Consider the following 12,063-nt stretch of genomic DNA (forward strand, 5'->3'; position numbering starts at 1 on the left):
CATCGTTTTTTTGCTGCCCATGCCATTCCAGTTTGGACCCAGCCATATGCAAATCAGTCTTGACCCTGTTCCCATGGGAACAGTCCAGCCCGAACTGCCAGGCCAGGTCTTCCCTGGACTGGAAACAAGCATCCTGGGACCGGTTTCGGGGTTTCACCCCTCATCAGCCAGGCTAGCTTGAATCCAGTGGCATGGGAAGCACGGGACCCACGTCTGGGCATACCCTTCCCACTTAGGGCAACATTACCAACACAAAAGAATGATGGCCGGAGTGCTGACAATGCAAACACTCACCCCCAGTCACAGATCTGGGTTTAATCCATCGTTTTTTTTTGCTGCCCATGCCATTCCAGTTTAGACCCAGCCATATGCAAATCAGTCTTGACCCTGTTCCCATGGGAACAGTCCAGCCCGAACTGCCAGGCCAGGTCTTCCCTGGACTGGAAACAAGCATCCTGGGACCGGTTTCGGGGTTTCACCCCTCATCAGCCAGGCTAGCTTGAATCCAGTGGCATGGGAAGCACGGGACCCACGTCTGGGCATACCCTTCCCACTTAGGGCAACATTACCAACACAAAAGAATGATGCCCGGAGTGCTGACAATGCAAACACTCACCCCCAGTCACAGATCTGGGTTTAATCCATCGTTTTTTTGCTGCCCATGCCATTCCAGTTTGGACCCAGCCATATGCAAATCAGTCTTGACCCTGTTCCCATGGGAACAGTCCAGCCCGAACTGCCAGGCCAGGTCTTCCCTGGACTGGAAACAAGCATCCTGGGACCGGTTTCGGGGTTTCACCCCTCATCAGCCAGGCTAGCTTGAATCCAGTGGCATGGGAAGCACAGGACCCACGTCTGGGCATACCCTTCCCACTTAGGGCAACATTAGTTACACAAAAGAATGATGGCCGGAGTGCTGACAATGCAAACACTCACCCCCAGTCACAGATCTGGGTTTAATCCATCGTTTTTTTGCTGCCCATGCCATTCCAGTTTGGACCCAGCCATATGCAAATCAGTCTTGACCCTGTTCCCATGGGAACAGTCCAGCCCGAACTGCCAGGCCAGGTCTTCCCTGGACTGGAAACAAGCATCCTGGGACCGGTTTCGGGGTTTCACCCCTCATCAGCCAGGCTAGCTTGAATCCAGTGGCATGGGAAGCACGGGAACCACGTCTGGGCATACCCTTCCAACTTAGGGCAACATTACCAACACAAAAGAATGATGGCCGGAGTGCTGACAATGCAAACACTCACAACCAGTCACAGATCTGGGTTTAATCCATTGTTTTTTTGCTGCCCATGCCATTCCAGTTTGGACCCAGCCATATGCAAATCAGTCTTGACCCTGTTTGCATGGGAACAGTCCAGCCCGAACTGCCAGGCCAGGTCTTCCCTGGACTGGAAACAAGCATCCTGGGACCGGTTTCGGGGTTTCACTCCTCATCAGCCAGGCTAGCTTGAATCCAGTGGCACGGGAATCACGGGATCCACGTCTGGGCATACCCTTCCCAATTAGGGCAACATTACCAACACAAAAGAATGATGGCCGGAGTGCTGACAATGCAAACACTCACCCCCAGTCACAGATCTGGGTTTAATCCATCGTTTTTTTGCTGCCCATGCCATTCTAGTTTGGACCCAGCCATATGCAAATCAGTCTTGACCCTGTTCCCATGGGAACAGTCCAGCCCGAACTTCCAGGCCAGGTCCTCCCTGGACTGGAAACAAGCATCCTGGGACCGGTTTCGGGGTTTCATCCCTCATCAGCCAGGCTAGCTTGAATCCATAACCTGCTTAATTGACAGAGTGGGGAACTGGGGTTGAAAGTACTAAAGTTGAGAAAAAACAAGTTGACGGTTGTACAAGACAAGTGGCAGTACAGTAACATTTTTGACAAAATTGCTGCCAAGGATTGTCTGGAGATTGTGAGCTCTGTTTGCTTTCCTATAAAGCAACCTTTTCCACTGCAATTAACAGAAGGCCTGATTTAGAACTTGGCGGACAGGTTACTCCATCACAACCGTGACAGACTTCCTGCCTGCCGAAATCTAAATCCCATATACTATAATGGGATTTAGACATCGGCATACGAGATATCTGTCACCGCTGTGATCGAGTAACCCGTCCGCCGAGATCTAAATCAGGCCCAGAGTCGTAAGTTATTTTTTTCAAAGTATGTCCCATTGTGACTGGGAACAACTCCATCCTCCATGGGGATATAGTGGTAGTAACCGGATGATATGGCAAAAACATCCCAGCTCATGCCACGCAAGTGTATCAAGGACTAATTCAGTCCCTCGGCACATGTGAAAACCAACCTCTCTACCTTTGGAGAAAAGAAAGGAACATGTTCGAAGCAGGTAAGGCAGAGGGAGCAAATGTGTACTTCTGATGTATTTGGGTGTAGCTGGAAGTTCATGAGAGAGAGATTCCTAGTTAAGGCCAGGAGAGAACAAGGATTGTTTATGCCCTGAGAAATAGGGGAATAAAACATCAACAAGAAGAAAAACTGAGATAGCCTGGCCCTTGCGTAGGAAGTTTGGTAAGACAGCACACTGAGATTTAGGCTTAGAGAATGAAAGTTTATTTGGTAAAACCGTAACACGTGTTTTGTGTTATTGATGAATATGAAATTAGAGATTTAGTGGGAGGATAATGTTTTGGTGCGAGGCTATGGGTTAGGGTTCACTAGTTAGTACAATGTTAGCAACCTTCAGTTACTTTGTGTGTGGGTGTGTTGGTGTGTGGGTGTGATTGTGTGTGGGTGTGTTTGTGTGTGATGCTCTGTATTCAAATATATATCCATTCATTTTTAATTTATTGTTTATTGTTTCGACTTTAAGCCAAACAATAATAAATACAACATTTGATAAATACATCTAAACAAGTAAACCAACAATCTCATATCTGATATATCGACCTATAAAATTCAAACGGTAATACCTATTTGAACTGAAACTGCCTGCCACCAGCCTAACAAAGTCCAAGTGCATGAAAATAAGAAAAATCATGGACACTGCACTTCCCCTAACAGTATATATTCCCATTAAAACCTGGTCAAGTTCCCATCGAAGCTGGCAGTTCCTTCATACATGGCCAGACTGCCCATAAATTGAAAGCTATTGAATTAAAACGTATTCATCATTTATCCTGAGACAGAACATCAGTACTCGTCTAACACAATATCTCGTGTGGTCTAAATAGAGGCAGAACCCCTCTTTTACATGCTAGGTTATATTTTGTGCAAAACAGCAAACATTGCAGTAGTTTATCCTTCCCCCCCAATACTCACAATTGCAATATTTACCACTTGTGGTAAGCCTTGAACATCTAACACGTTATTCCCTGGTGGGCAAAGTACCCAAACTAAACTTAATATACAGTGAATTCTAAATATGACACACTGGCAGGGTGATGTTTCTTACTGAAATACTCTCCCAATATACTTCCTGGTCTTATCGAGGAGAGTTGTTTCTCCCACCTGAACCAAAGGAGCACCCCTTAACAAACTCTACAGTGTCCCACCTTACGCTACTCTGGTCATCTGCAATTCTATGTATGTATGTTTTACATGTACTACTCAAGTATTCCTGCCATGACTGATGACATCTTCCAGAGATTTTAAGTAGATTGTTGCCCTTTGGTTTCGTCACCACTCAAATCAGGAATAAAACTGGTTTTGCATCTTCAGCCATTGGTGAAAGGCTGAGCTTTATATAAAGTGCCAGCAAGAGAATGCCAGGGCCAGTCTTAGCTGGGCCCTTAGAAAGTTATTTTTGGCCACTTGTACTGGGTGTAAATTCCTGTCCCCCCAAAGCTTGGCCGGATAAACTGCTGCTGTTACTGCTTCTGCTTATAGATTTCAAGGATGGTGCTAGTCCTCTCCGAAGGTCTGACTTAAAATTGTAGTTGCTTTCATTCTTCCATTATAATTTCTGTGTAAACCGAATCCCCAAATAGTCATATTGCTTGACACACTCAATGGGCTCACCATCTATCTTCAGCTTCCTCTTAAAACTGGGGGACGGACTCAGCACCATAATCTTTTTCTTGTAGCAGTGGATGCTTGAGGCCTTCTTATGACAATAATCTACAAATGTCATTAGTAATTTGTGGATTGAGTTTTCAGTCTGAGCCAAGAAAACTGCGTCATTAGCAAACAACAATATTGGGTCTTTTATTGTTTCTATAATGGGGATATCAATTGGTTCTTTCAGTAGATATTCTACTACATTGTTTGAAAAGAGGCTGAAGAGTAGATGGGCTACTGCCATACAGCCCTGCAATACTCCCTTTTCTACAGAGAAATTTTCACTGCACTCACCTCCCGGCCCATTCCTAACCCTGGCGATGTTATCAATGTGAAGCACCAGTATTGCTTGCACAAGGTTGGTATCATCCTCCAGATCAACCAATCATGTCCCTAACTTCTCCCAGTCCACAAAACCAAATGCTGCCTTCCGGTCAAGAAAAGTAGGTATAACGATGATTTTCGTTTGATTATATACTTGTGGAAGATCATATATAACCTTACTGCTAGATCCGTGATTCCAGTCTGTGCTTTAAAGCCAGCTTGGGCCTGTGGTAAAATGTTCTGGCTATCCCCCCAACCTTGCATCCTAGTTAGTAGAACTTTTCCAAGAATTTTCCAGCCCCAGCCAAAAAAAAAATTGGACGATACTTGGAGGGACAACCTCAGACACCCTTTTTAAATATGGATACTAAAATGGCTGAACGGCAAGAGCATGGGACGCTTTTAAGAGCTAGGGACGAGTTAAATACTTTTGCAAGGACCCTAGCCCTCATTTGGGGGTCCTCCTCGTAAATGTCAAAGGGCACAAGGTCAGGAACTGGTGCTTTATGGTGTTACATGTTTGTCAGTGCCTGCTCTACTTCTGGTACCAGGATATTCAGTGCGGGATACTCCTTGTTAGGGTCCTCTCTAACTGTCTGGGGATCAGTAGCGCCATTAGTATGGGCCTTATACAAAGCACTAAAGTGCTTGACCTAGGCCTCTGGGCCAATATGGCTATCCCGTTTATTTACTCTTGTCTTATCTATTCGAGTGACAACTTCCCAGAATGAGCTTTCCTTCAGCTCAGCTCACAGTGTTCTCAGAGCCAATTTCTTTGCATGTAGTAGATGTTTGTACTACTGCTTGCATATTACGATGGTGCTGCATCACAGGTTGTGATACAGCTTTCTTCATGTGGAAACATTCAGCGTCGCACCAACTGTGCCAACCACTGTACTTTGTACCAGTGGAACAGACTGCCTTGGTCGCAATCGGTTTTGACCACAGCAATTCCAGTTCTTTAATCATGGAATTGTATGCTGTTAGTATGTTGTCACTGCTATCAATCCGAGCATTCAAGATTTTGGTACGATGTTTTATCATAATAGCTTCAAAGAATGGTATTTTGCTCTGACAGTTCTTTTTGTTCCATTTATTTGCTTACTAATTTTAATTGCGGTAATCTCAGGACCATAAATCCACCTTACTGTGCATGCCAATGTCAGAATGCCTCCTAGAGCTAATTGTATACATAATACAACAGGGTCATGGTCGCTTCCAACTCTTAACTACAGCCATGTCAACGGCGCTCTTCTAGCATTCAGTATTGATTATAATATAATGTATTAATTATGCCCTTTTATTATTGTCATAGGTCATTTTAGCAGGGCAATCTGAGGGGTTACGACCTCTGATAAAGCGTAGCTGGTAGTTTATCAAGAATGATGAAAGGGTGTCACCTTTCTTGGTTGTTTTGAAGAGACATGTCTGGCTTTGCAATATCTAAGCAGTAGTCTTCAATCAATACCTCTCCATTGATGATGGAGCTGCATGGTTGCGTATTAAAATAGTCACATATCAATTTCAAATGCTTACTCCTTTTGCCTGCCCCAAATACATTTCAGGCATCAAATTCCACTCTAATATATTCAATGTAGCTAACAAAGTTGCCCCAATTAGTCTGGACTCAGAAGACCATCCACGAGGGATCTGGACATTAGGAATATCAACCACATTCGTTTCACGGAGATGCTCTATCTTACGGTTCTGTTGCAGGGCACCTATATGGAGAGTTCCCTTGATGCGAACCCCTTTCTAAAATGCTTTGCTGGTATGCTTATTTCCAAGAACCATTTACATTACTTTCCGAAACAGCAGGTAGCATGTTTGTTTATAAACTTTAACCAGTCCTCATCCTCCAATTTACTGGCTAGACCCGCAATGTTCCAGGATAAAATGCACAGGAAGTCCTTATTAATGCAGCTCATTTAGTTGTCCCTGGGTGCAATGTTGGTGTCTTTAACAGAAGCTGGCATTGGATGTATTGGTTGGTTCTCTATTTATCAGTCAAGCTCCTCTTTTATCATATTTCTATTACTGCTTGTCAGAGCTGTTGCTATCCATGACCAGTCTTGACCATATGCTTTAACCACCTTTTCTCCACAGTTTGGGAGTTTAATAACCGTTGAATAATCATTTGTAGCAATGAAATGATTTTCATAGATAATCTCTTTAGAACCAAGCTGGTTGTTCTTTCTGGAGCTCCTTGTAGGGCGATGATTAATGGGGCATGACAACCCAGCGAGCTCTTTTTTGGGCCGATTTTGCCAATGTGAGAATTTGCCCTAAGGTACTAGGTGGAAAAATGGGAGAACATCAAGTCCTATTACATGGAAATTCTCGAGATGGTTTAGGACTATCCTGGTTATACTTGGTGTTGCAAACTCCACTTTGGATGTTTAAACATTACTCAGTCCCAGTGCAGCTTATTGGTTACCAGCATTGCTCTCTTTATGCCCCTTGAAGACACCACTCTTAACTCAGGAACAGCATAATAAAGTTGTAATAGTCTCAATCTGTTCAGGGGATTCTTAGACCCCCCCCCCCATCAAGAAAGAGCTCAATGAATTCCAACAAGCAGTTGGTTACACTTTGGTCGTTTATGACTGTTTTACCCACACATGGGACAATGCTCACTGTTTTGTCCTTGGCTTCTCTTCCTGTTGGTAAGAATGGGGGAGCTCGTGAATTTAATCCTTGTCAGTGGTAATGCATCAAGGGACCTAACACCAGGGCCCACATTCTGGATGACACCAGGACCTTTAGCGAAAGGTGACATGCTACTTGACTCTGGGATGGATCTCTTAATACTCTTTCTCCTAAAACGGTGTTTCTACTCCAACTACCTTTTTCTGGGAAATAGTGGCTTTTTAGATAGTTCTTTGTGATCATCTGAGCCCACTTTCCTATCTCATTCTACAGCTGTGATGCTTTCAGACTTCTTCATATCTTTTGACTGGAAGGTGGATAAATGTGCTCTCTGTGGTGTCAGGTGCGTGCAGGTCTTGTGCAGGGCGTTCATAGCTTCTGAGATAATGAAATATTGGGAATTTTCGGGCTTAACAGTGGTGCTCTCCACAAAATCATTTACCAGAATGTTCAGAAAAATTTAATCATCTGCCTGTAGTCCCTCTATGGAACTTCTCCTGTTCTCTGCAAGAAACTTATCTGGCTCATTAGGCCTATCAAGTATTGTATCTTCTGTATTACAAACCCCTTTTTTAGTCATTTTCCTGAGGTTTATTATACTTATAGGCTCATCTGGAAGAAGGTAGTCAGAGAAAATTGGGAAGTTGGCATTCAGATTTTTAGGGGTCAGTGAGCTTCGCGGCCTACATTGGTTTTGTAAATTTCACACATTGCATTGACATGCTTAGTGGGGTTAGTATTCAGGGATTAACCTTCGATACTAGACTTCTTTGAGGCACAGGCATAGCAGTAGACTGGCTCTTTTAGCTCAACTGCCTGGACTGCAGATGATTTGCAAGATCAGACCAATTCAACTTGGTCCCCTGGTTTTCATTTATCTTTCTCTTTGCCTTTGTCAATGCCTTTCGTTTCCTTAACATTGACCTCATCTCCATCTTTGATTTTTTCTGAAGGTATGATTTTACCTTTATTTTGTAGCACCCTTCCTTTACCACATAGACTGTCGGCCAGGTTTTGATGAACTAAGTTGATGTTGGTGTTAAGGGTGGATGTTGCTTCCTTACCAATCTTCTGGAAGAATTTTGTTAGAAGCTTAGGGGTGATGCTGAGGGCTACTGAGGATTCAACTGTGAGTGCTTGGGGGACTGTAGATAGAGCCACTTTCTCCTTGTGTGGTATACTTTTTCCCTTTGGGAGGGTCATGATTAGCTTAATATGAACCCTCAAGGACCATCTGGGTATCACCTGATTCCCATTGGTGTGGGTGTTCCTAATTGTAATTGTGCTGACAATTTTTTGGCACTGTTTCTACCTGATCCTATGATTCAAAATTGTGTACAGGGCTGGTCGAACATTAGTATTCCGTAATACCCTAGCTAGAGAACTCAACAAGGGAGCTTAGTGCAATGTTTTATAAAGGGTGCTCAGTGCGTAAACAGGCACGTCCAGAATGAAAGGCACGTCCAGAATGAAAGAGAGTAAGCCGCAGCCCCGACTAACATTCCCTTAAGCACTATACACCATACCTTTTGATTGTACACAGGGAAGTGGCAGAAGTACATCCTTCTTGAGGGATGGCAGCTCTCCAACCTTAGGCCAGGGTGTGCTTACAAGCATAGCCCTCTCTTAGGGCAAAGAAAGTCTTTTTGTCAGGTATCACCTGGCTCATCGATTCGCTTGCGGACCCACACTCCTGTTGCAAGCACATTCTCATGTTGCTTTTTTGGTTTCAAACATTATAATTATTGAAAGGAGGAAGCGAAAACAGCTTATGATTTCATGAAATTCAAATCAATGATCAACTTAGGACCTAACACAGCTCACTAAGATTCAAACAGGCACCTACACACACTATTCTATTTAAACATTATTAAGACGTTGTTATGCATCACTTTCAACATCTGGTGTCTATCTGGTGTACTTATGGATCTTAAGAAGTCAAAAGTAACCCTTTCCTATTTTTAATAACTATAAATGGGATTTAGAACCAGTGAGGATAAAACTCCTGATCAAGACTGAATTGAATTATTTGCCCGTTTCGTGGTCAAAAGGCAAACCAAACTGCTGCGTCTATGAACAGTGGTGAAAGTGATTCAAAACCACTACTAAATGATGGACTAAGGCCCATATTTATGAAAAGTTTATGCCGCCTTTGCATCATTTTTTTAACGCAAAAACTGCATTAACTTAATTCCAATTTATATTTTGATGCTAGACCCGTCTAGTGTCAAAATATCTGAGTTAGCGTCAGTTTTTTTGGAGTTCCAACCCACCTTCCATCATATTGTGACAATGATATGCAAGGTAGGCATTCCCTTCCAAAAAATGATGATAGCCCTTCAGCACCATATTTACCTCCCTATGCAAAAACGACGCACACTAAGGAAGTGGACCCAAAATATTACACTAAGGCCGATTAACTTCAAATTTTAACGCCTGATAAGACCAGGCATTAAAGTGATGATGGACACAGTTCCATAGAGAACCACAGTGCAAATACCTTGAAGTCCACCATGGTGTCACTATTTCGGCACACAGAGGCCCACCCCAACCCCCTGCATCACCACCACCCATCTCACAGGTACACTGCAAGTGGAGGGAGCGCATCCTCCGTAAGTATCCGTACTTGTCTGTTGTGTGCCAGTGGAGGTCTCTTACATGGGCCCCCCTGGCTGGCACTGGTTCTGTTGGGGTTGTCCTGAGGATACTGGTGCTCTGTATTGGACATTGTGGTTGTGGTACTGTCTCCTGTTGCTTATTAGACAGGTGTCATTATATGGCAGCTTGTGCGATTGGAAAATGATGCAACGCTGACTAGCAGCAGATTTTTTGCCACTAGTCAGTCTAGCTTCATTTTGTCCCACTAGCGCCATTTTTTGTAACGCCATCCATCACCGGGTAGCTTCATTTTCTATGACGCTAACCATTCCTTAGCGCCATCGTGCGTCATTTTTTAAATATGGTGCACGGATGGCACGAAGAAATGACAGTAGCCTGCGTTAAACATTTTGACGCACAACTGCGCTAGCACTGTTGTGCGTACTTTTACATAAATATGGGCCTAAATATGCTGACCCTGGTCTCTGAAATCCTTAGTGAGGAATACCAAACAGAGTTAAATGACAGGTCGAGCAAACAACAAAGTGATACATAACTTGCATTAAGTAATCCACATTTTTACCATTATCTAATATTTTAATTCTGACTGAAAACAAACAATGTAGTAAAAGACAGTTTTATTGTGTAACACATAACACTAATTTCCTGGCACTTGAATTTTGGGTATAGAAGTTTAAGAAATATCTGTTTAGATTTTTGATGATGTACAGTGAAAAAGAAGGACTGCGAAGGTGTATGAAATAATGAGAAAACGTATGGCAAAAAATACTATGCTGGCGCAAAAGTTACATCCGACTGGAGAATAACTTTCCTTTTATCATTGTTAATTTTCACGTAGCATTGGGCAGAGAGACTTTCAGTAAATTCAGTAGTGTGAATGGTTGCAGCTTGGTTCGTCGCTTTAGGAGAATTACAGACGCAACATACAGTATGTGCTTCACGTATTTAAACTGCCATAGTAGGCAGAATGGTATACTTTTTAGCAGTACAGCATGGGAGAAATTCGGTACAAATTAATTCAAAATGTATTGTCTGGTTTTCGCCTTCAGTGAATGGAAGAAGATGTGCAGTGAACCAGCAGGCTTGACTCTGGCAAGTGACCAGTTAACAGGATGAGGCCTGTGGGCACCTCATTTCTGCTTCATTCTAACCAGAGTAAGGAAATACTCTGAAATATATCACACCTGCTAAAGCAGGCGCACATGACGTAAAGGGAAAATTGCCCCGCAGACCTCCTGTGAAAGCAAAGGTTGAGGTGTAAACCACTAGAAATAAACATCAGCGAACAACGTATCAAAACATTTTCGAGGTGATATGGAGACTGTTTTACTCTATTGGTTGCTGTCCTTTGATCATTTGAAAAGGGACAATATTGTTTAGGCATTAACAAAAAATCGGCTTTCTTTAAAAGGTTTCATACATATTTTCTGAAATTAATCAAATTAACTCACAAGTGAGTACATTTTATTTTCTGCACCCTGTCATTTACATGGAGCCCTAAGAATGGGTGCTCAGATTCTTAAGAATGGTGTAACATGCCCTCACTTCATGCGCTGTCCATCGAAGTGGTGCAATCTATTTCTGTGGGCTTTCACGCACTCATCACACGTCCATCACTTTCATTTGTTCCTTGGCCTGCCTTTCAATATTCCTTTGTTTTGTTAGGTAAATACTTTAGGTTTGTCCCTCCTTGAGGCTGTTTTGTTACAGCCTTGGAGGACCCTGTTACATGGATTATTGCACGATCGGCTATTTACCTAAATGTCAGCACACTACTTTTTTCTTTTGCCTGTCGGCTTCACGCTCATGGCAGTATGTTGTTTCTTCCTCTGGCATCTCACCATTTCTTTGTGGCAAAGGCTGTAAGCTGGAGGGGAATTATTTTTTATTTTTTTATGTAGCGCAAACTAGACCCGAAGCACGAGTTAAATTTGCAGCCCCATTCCTAAATTCTTCCCAAGTTTAGTAGTTGAAAAATATACATACTGGAGCCTTTTATATAGAAAAAACACAAGGGAACTCTCAACTTTGCTCTCCCTGGCACAGGGGGAGACCAATACTACAATATTCACTGCAGTTGGGAAACTCACCCCATAATGCTTTGCGGGCCATTCCTTTTACAACACGTTTTCCCTTAACTCAGCCTGTGGTGGTCCTAGACCAACGGGACCACCACCAGACCGTACAACATGATGCGCTCTTTCCGTCTAGCTCATCTCCTGGCTCCCCATGCTAAATTGGAGGGACCCCAAAACTATAACCTCTCCCATCATTCAATTTCTTTTTAAGTTCTCTCATGGCTGGAGCTTTTTGTTTTACAGCTGGGAGTAGTTTATCTTCTAAGGGGCTTCTTTGTAATAATATTGTAGCAGGCCTGCTTGGCTTGAAAATTTGTAATGCACTATGCCCTTCACGGGATGAATGTATGGTTACACTGCA

This window comes from Pleurodeles waltl, chromosome 11 (assembly GCF_031143425.1).
Source record: "Pleurodeles waltl isolate 20211129_DDA chromosome 11, aPleWal1.hap1.20221129, whole genome shotgun sequence".
Classification (NCBI taxonomy): Eukaryota; Metazoa; Chordata; class Amphibia; order Caudata; family Salamandridae; genus Pleurodeles; species Pleurodeles waltl.